This window comes from Grammomys surdaster, unplaced genomic scaffold, assembly GCF_004785775.1.
Source record: "Grammomys surdaster isolate TR1022 unplaced genomic scaffold, NIH_TR_1.0 367, whole genome shotgun sequence".
NCBI classification, from domain to species: domain Eukaryota; kingdom Metazoa; phylum Chordata; class Mammalia; order Rodentia; family Muridae; genus Grammomys; species Grammomys surdaster.
This window is the reverse complement of record NW_021604786.1, coordinates 4799262-4805143: the sequence shown is the minus strand read 5'-3', so window position 1 is coordinate 4805143 and position 5882 is coordinate 4799262. Positions and strand designations below refer to the sequence as shown.

The 5882-nt window shown below is 43.6% G+C and overlaps 1 pseudogene; it reads right to left on the bottom strand.

The window, feature by feature from the left end:
- Positions 1–1609: 1609 nt before the first annotated feature.
- LOC114631882 lies at positions 1610–2387 on the bottom strand (annotated as a pseudogene).
- Positions 2388–5882: the final 3495 nt, after the last annotated feature.

Sequence of the window (5882 nt, the reverse complement as noted above, 5' to 3'; positions counted from 1 at the left end):
CACCCATCTCAAAATTTTTAAAACAGAATTTTTCCTGTCTAAAGAAAATGCAAGGACCAAGTGGAGCAGAGACTGAAGGAAAGACCATCCAGAGACTGATCATCTAGGGATCCCATCTGCAGACACCAAACTCAGACACTATGGCTGATACCAAGAAATACTTGCTCACAGGTGCCTGGTATAGTGGTCCCTCGGGAGGCTTTGCCAGAGCCTGACCAATACAGATACAGATGCTTGCAGCCAACTATTGTACTGAATCTGAGGACCCCAAAGGACGAGTTAGGGGAAGGCCTGAAGGAGCTAAGGGGGATTGTAACTTCATAGGAAGGACAACAATATCAACTAACTGGAACCCCCCCCCCCAGCTCCCAGAGACTAAACCACCAACCAGAGAATACACTTGGAGGGACCCCATAGCTCCAGCTACATATGTAGCAGAGGATTGCCTCGTCTGGAAGGGGAGGTCCTTGGTCTTGTGGGGGATGCTAGGGCAGTGAGGTGGGAGTGGATGGGTGGGTAGGTCAGCACTCTCATAGAGACAGGGAAGGAGAGATGAAATAGGGGGCTTGCAGAGGGGAAACTGGGAAGATGGACAACATTTGAAATGAAAACAAATTAAAATAACCAAAAACAAACAAACAAAAAGAGTGTCCAACATTATCCATTTAAGACTTCAGTCACAGAAGTTAATAAATTATTTGGTCACACAGCCTTCAAGCACAGAAGTCAGTTTTGCTACTTAGACTCTGCTGAGTTGTAAGTGCAGTTATTTACTCCAAGTAAACTCTGCTTTTCAAATGCTAAGTACTATAATCATTGGTTCTATTCTTCTTATTAAATGTCATTGAAATTCTTGGAGTGCCAGCACAAAACACAAAAGAAACTATTTCTCATGTGCCTGTTTATTCACTTAAAATTTCTTGTATTTCAACTTCAATGTTGGCCAACTTTAAGTACATTAGATATATAACCATAAACATATGCACATAAATATTTATGTATTGCAGAAGGGAGTTAGTAGATAGGTGTTCCTGTAGGAGCCCTCTGGTCAGACTCCAAATTCTTCGAAGCTAAGGAATGTAGTTTATGGATATTCTGAAAGACTGCTGTGATTGGCCTGTGGAGGAATTCCAAACCAGGCCATGAAAAAATACATAAATACAAATACATAAAGCCAGAAGGACCCTTAGGAGCAAGGACAGTAAAAGATGTATGTAAGAGGGGTGAAACGGTGAGCACGGAAGCACTATTTATTGATTGGTTGGTTGACTGGTCGGAGAGAGGTTGCTGTGGCTTTTAGTTAGCATGTCTAACCACTCGGAGGAGTGGGAGTCTTGCTTGTGCCTCCCGTCTAGAGATTACACTGGAGTTACAAAGGCTGTGGACACTAGCTGGGAAGTCATGTGACAGAAACAATGATTCAGACCAATCACATGATTACAAAGTTAGGGTTACCCCAAAGGCTCCGGGTGGTTAGGTGTGGCTTTGGACCCCTAAGGAAGCCAATGACATGAGAAGGTCAAGGGCTGGGCCAGCCTTGAGCAGCCTCCATGACATCAGGAAAGGAAGAATTAGCAACTGGTGGCTCCAGGGGTCTTCAGCTCATGATTTACTTGGTCCTGAATGACGTGCCAGCAAACTTGGCCTTGCTGCCCAGCTCTTCCTTGATCCTAGGTATCTGATTGTACTTAGCCAGTACTCAGATGGCTAAGAGGCACCAGTCTTGATCTGCCCAGTGCTGAGTCCCCACCATCAGGTCAGTGATGAAAATATCGTCAGTCTCCCCAGAGCTGATAGGATACCATGGCAACACCAGACATTGGACTGGACCAGTTTACACGTCTGCAGAGACTTGGCCACGGAGTCGATCTGGTTCATTTTGAGTAAGAAGCACTTGCAAGATTTCTTACCCACAGCCTTGGCAATCCACTTAGGGTTTGTTACTGTGAGATCATCCCCAACCACTTGGGTGCCTGCTGTAAATCTCTAGCAAGCTTCTCAGTCCTTCTGGTCAAAGTGGTCTTCAATGGGCACAAGTGGACACTCTCGGATGAAGGACTTATAAAAGTCAGCCAGCTGGTTGGGCATGATGTACCTGCTGGAGTCAGCAGGAGACTTGAAGGCCATGTCCTACTTACAAGACCTGTAGAACTCAGAGGGAGCTATGTCCATGACAATAATGAAGATCTGGTTAGTGTAGCTGGCCTTCACAATTAAGGTCTTTAGCAGCTTCAAGAGCCCTCTTTGTTTTCCAGAACGTTAGGTGCAATTCTGCCTGCGTCACCCGCATCCATCCTGGACTTCTCCCTGGTGATATCCTTGCTAAGCAGAGTGGGTGCAATCGTTTTATTGACGTGTTCAACAGCCCCTGAGGCGCATCTTATCATTGACACTGAGTTCTAGGGTCTCAAAGATACCAGTGCTCAGAACAGACCTTTGAGCTGTGGAGATCAGCCACAACAGCAGTATTCTGTGAGCGTCAACGATCTCTCTGGCTGTTGAGAATAGGCATAGTGAATTTCTGACTGTCAGACTGCTACGGGTTTCTGTAGGTACTGAAGAGAGCATTGGCAAATATTCTTATAATGGAGAAAAGTTTGGAAAAAAAACTTCATCTAAGCCAGGGGTAGTGGTGCATACTTGTGATCCTAGCTTTGCAGAAATGGATTCAGAAGGACTGGGTTTTTGGAGACAGCCTATGAGTACATCAAGTGCCTCTCTCACTGCAACACTGTCGTCTATGTGCTGAGGATGTGGCTCAGTGATAGAACACGTGACCATGTTACACAAGACTCTGGGCTCAATCACCAGCCCTGAAGAAAAAAGAAAAAGCTTATTTTAAAGCAAGAAAAAAACAACTTGAAGCATCAGAAATTTAAAGGTTGATTTTTCTAAGTCAGAGAAAAATATACTAGATGCACTTAGGATATAAAAATTGGATTCATTACTACAGAGCCTCAAAATGAAATGAAGGAGAATAAGTCAGGGAGATAGATGGATACAGGGGGAAAAAACCCACAAAAAGAAAACAGGAAAACATACTGAAGGAGCCATAGTTACAGAAAAAAATATCCTATGATTTTTAAATTATCCAAGGCTACTGACACATAAACTATGAAAGCAGAGCAGAGTTGGGTAGCTGGCTGCAGAAGCAAAGGCAGCCATGATTCTTCATTATGATGATTGACCAGCCAGATAAATCACAGTTCAGTAAGTTACGAGCATGCAAGATGGAGGAGAAACAGGCGGGAGACTTAGCAAGCTGTAGAAGGATGCTGGCTTTATCAGCAGATACACGTGAACCCATCCAGATATGAAGCTCTCGATCAGCTGATCAGCCAGCAAATATAAATGACTTATGAGGATAATATTTCAAGGCATAATAATACAGCTATATCTAGTGTTCTTATAAGATCTGGGTTATTAAATATTAAATATCAATGCTGTAAATTATAGCAGCAGCTTTATATGACTAAATTAAATTCAAACAAAACCTAATTTTCTTAATCACGGGCTGTAATCCTCCAGGAACGTATGCTATTAACTCAGCTACAAATGGCACAGAAATTGTATGACTTCAGTTATGGTATTCGCTGTCAAGTTCTAAGCTGGGGCAGACTTCTCTGTAAATCTCCTGTAGGGATTTATTTCGTCTATAATGACACTGGCTTTTTACAAAGAAAATCATCTTTTCATACTCTGATTCCCTTTTCTCCAGTTTCATCCCGTTTCTGTTACCCTTTCCTTTTTCTCAGTGTCAATATTTTTTAAAAGATTTCTTATTTTTAAGTGTGTGTGTGTGAGTGTGTGTGTGAGTGTGTGTGTGTGTGTTTAAGGGGCTTGGGTGTTTACACATATGAGTGTAGATGCCTACAGTGTTCAGTAGAGGGCACCGGGCTGTCTATAATCGCAGGTGCCAAGGTTCATAAAATAATGATGCTGAATTATATATAAATAAATACTTAGACCAAAAGCTTGGGCCTATTCACAAACTAGCTCATAACTCAGCTACCCATTTTTACTATTCTATGAGTGCCCCATTGTGGGGCGGTGGGCTGTGAGAGGCAGCTGGGTGCCGGACCCTAGATGTTCGGCTTTGCTCCTGGGCCCCAGGTTCCTTTCACTAAGCTTCAGCCCTCCTCAGCACCTCCCACAGAGAGGTCTATGGCCATCAGTCATGAGGAACAGTGCCTCAGGCTCTCCTACATGTAGATGAGGTATCTCCAAGCTCTCAGACCAAACCAATAAGCTTATCTGCTGCCAGACCCTGACCCAACCAAAAACTGTATATAAATGTCCTATTCAGGAGAAGTAAAGGTGTGCGAGAATCATCCAGTTGTCTGAGAGTTTCTGTCACAAGAGCTGTAACACTTGGGAAGAGATCTGCTCTCCTGAAGCGCCTTCAGGATCCTCCCCTCCTTGCTAGTGAGCCGGCTTCTCACCAGCCCAGACTAGCTCAGTGCAGAGAGACAGGTGCAGCACTTGGGAGCAACAGTGGCAACAGAGGAGACACGGGCAGAGGCAGCAGCAGAGGCAATTGGAGGTGATTCCCCCTCCCTGCTCGCACTCTATCCCCTTGGCCTGGACCCCCGCACTCAGCTGGGCCGGAGATCTTTGTGAGAAGCTCTCCGGAACAGGGAACATGGCTTCTTGACTCTCCTCAGAGTTCATACCACCATCTTCCTCAGAGTTCCCGGGGAGTTCTGTACCTCCAACCCTATCCCAGAATCCTCTCTTTCTGTCCTAGAATTTCCACCTCCCTATTTCCTGCCTAAGCTCATAGGCCAAGGACCTTTTATTGACAGTTGAAGCTTCCACACATCTCACAGAAGATTCCCTCTACTCCAGGCACTCTGCAACTGAAGTTAAAGGTTACTGTGAAGTGTTCTGTGTTAGTGGTGGGAACAGAACTCAAGTCTCCTCCACCTCCCCCTAGAGTAGAATGTGCTTTAATAGCTGAGTCGTCTTGCTAGCTCCTCAGTTTCTTTTTTTCTGCCTTCCTTCCTTCCTTCCTTCCTTCCTTCCTTCCTTCCTTCCTTCCTTCCTTCCTTCCTTCCTTTCTCCTCCCCCCTGCCCCGTCTGTCTTTTGTTTTTTGTAAAGTGAACTACTTGTTGGATTTGAATTTTATTTTGTTTCAAATTTATCATTGGAGTTACTGCAACCTGGGACTTTGCACAGAACACTAATGAAACGTCACTGGAAGTATTTATAAACCCAATGAACTCTTTATGGCCTTTTGCATCAGTGTAGGCCCAAAATAGTCACAAATTGATCAGTGTAATTTGGCTCATTTTTTCTCATTGCTAAATGTCTCTTATGGGTTTGTTCAATGATGAAGTGTATTATGGCTTTTGTAATTAAGAACAAACGGCTTAAGTGAATTAATTTTTACCCATCTACAAATGTTAACTGTCCTTTGAATGGTTCATTATATGCATTATAGGCATAAACTAATAATATCTGATCAAGAATCAAAAAGTGTCAGAAAATAGGAGCTTGAAAGGAAGTGCTATACTCCTTCCTGTTACAGGGGGAGATATGGCAGCAAGAACATTAGAGCCCTAGAAAAATGTGTGACTCAGCCATTTTTTTTCTGTGAAAAAGAAAAAGAAAGTAACTTGAAAGAGGGATTTATTTTTAATAATGATCTCAGAAGTCTTATGCCATGGTTGCCAGGTCCTACTGCCTCTGGGTCTGTGGTAGGCAATGTGCATGACTTAAGAAAGTCACCTAACTCATGGCGACTGGGAAGCAAAGACACAAAATGGAAGACAGGCTAGAGTTGGAAACATAATTATCCTTCAAAAAGCATGAGCCTAGAAACCTTCTTCCTCCTAGTTTCTATTAGGGTATGAACCCTCCAGTATATTAGCATCCACTT